At 38.5% G+C, this 1,420-nt stretch overlaps 1 protein-coding gene across 1 annotated transcript in view; it reads left to right on the top strand.

Moving 5' to 3' along the window:
- MAML1 (mastermind-like 1 (Drosophila)) overlaps positions 1 to 1,420 on the top strand; it is a 19,640-nt gene that overhangs the window by 2,408 nt on the left and 15,812 nt on the right. The window lies entirely within an intron of this gene.

Raw genomic sequence — 1,420 nt, 5'->3', positions numbered from 1 at the left:
CTGCTGATCGCCGTCGTGATTGTTCATGTTCCCTCCCGTTAGTCCGCTCGCTGTTGTGGAGCTGCTTACAAGCAGAAGGGGCAGATTCATCCTTTGTTTTTGTACTAAGCAGCTCTAAAATTTGAGCCACAGAAACCAAGAGAATAGAGTATTGATACAGAAATACTTTGGAGGATTTGCATGCCATGTAGTCCTGTCCTTCATTTGAGGAAAAATATTAAAGACATATTAGCTTCCTATTTTTTAAAATTTTGAGTCCATTATTTAATGGAAAATTCAAACGTTGAAATTTACTTCTCATTTCTGTTGTTTATAAAATGGCATTAAGACTATGTTCATAGTAGAAGATACTTCATATTTGGGTAACGTATTGTCTGTGCTGTTAATCTTATATTTTTTGAGAAATGGGGAAGTTGGTAAGAGGCAGGACTCGTCCCCTAGTACAATTTTTCCTCTTTGTCAGGTTCTGGTTAGAGAAAGTTTGTTCTTCTGTTTACTGTAACACTCTGTAGCAGAAGGCTTGGTTTCCTTGTATTTCTCTGGCAAATTATAGTGTGTCACTGAGCTGAACAAAGTGTTTCTTTGACATGTGAATGAGGAGAACAGAAAGATCTGGATCCATCTCCACTCCTGTTTTATGATGTGGTCCCTTGGCAGACCTGGTCCCTCTTTGTGACTGGTTTTTTCCCCACCTGAGAGCAGTCCTTGTGCAGATGGCTTGCTTTGTCTAGGACTGCCAAAAAACCACAAACAGCATTTCTGGAATGGGCAGAGGCCTCATCAGTGCCCTGTCTTGGGAGTGCTTTGTGTTAAAGCTGAAGAGCAGACCAGCATTTATTTGGGAGAGATAAAAGTTTTTACGTTAATAATAGGTAAATGCTAATTTAAGCAAAGATGCCAAGTAAAATGTTTAAAAAGAAGTTTAAGGAGAGCAATGCAGTGTTTCTTGGTTAAAGAGACCAAAAGTAATAAATTAAAGGGAATAGATTGTCTAGATTGTACTAACAAGCCCTAATAGTCTTCCACTAACAAAGCTCAGGCTGGTACACTAACAATTCAGAAGACCTCTTTTTTGTGTAAGCTGTGGTATAGGGGTGTTAAATTGTGAAATTATATTTTACCACAAAAATAGCAAATTATTTCCCCATTATTTATACGTAACTATAGTGCAGTGTAGTCTTGCCACCATTGTTTGTTTTTGCTGACAAGTCTGATAGTTTGTTGCCCAACAACTCAGACAGGTTTTTCTTTGTCTCCTTTTAATTTTATGTGAGGTATTGTTGTACGTTTGAAACATTTCCCTTACTAGATGAGTTAGATATGCAGTGATGCTTCCTAAATCATAAGTATCTGGGAGTGACTGATCTGCTGCTGTTTGAGTTCAAGTGAGGTGGAGGATCAGCGTTGCAGCTGAAGGCAG

This window comes from Merops nubicus, unplaced genomic scaffold, assembly GCF_000691845.1.
Source record: "Merops nubicus isolate BGI_N331 unplaced genomic scaffold, ASM69184v1 scaffold31443, whole genome shotgun sequence".
Classification (NCBI taxonomy): Eukaryota; Metazoa; Chordata; class Aves; order Coraciiformes; family Meropidae; genus Merops; species Merops nubicus.
Note: the sequence above shows the minus strand (reverse complement) of the source record. Positions and strands in the feature narration are given on the sequence as shown.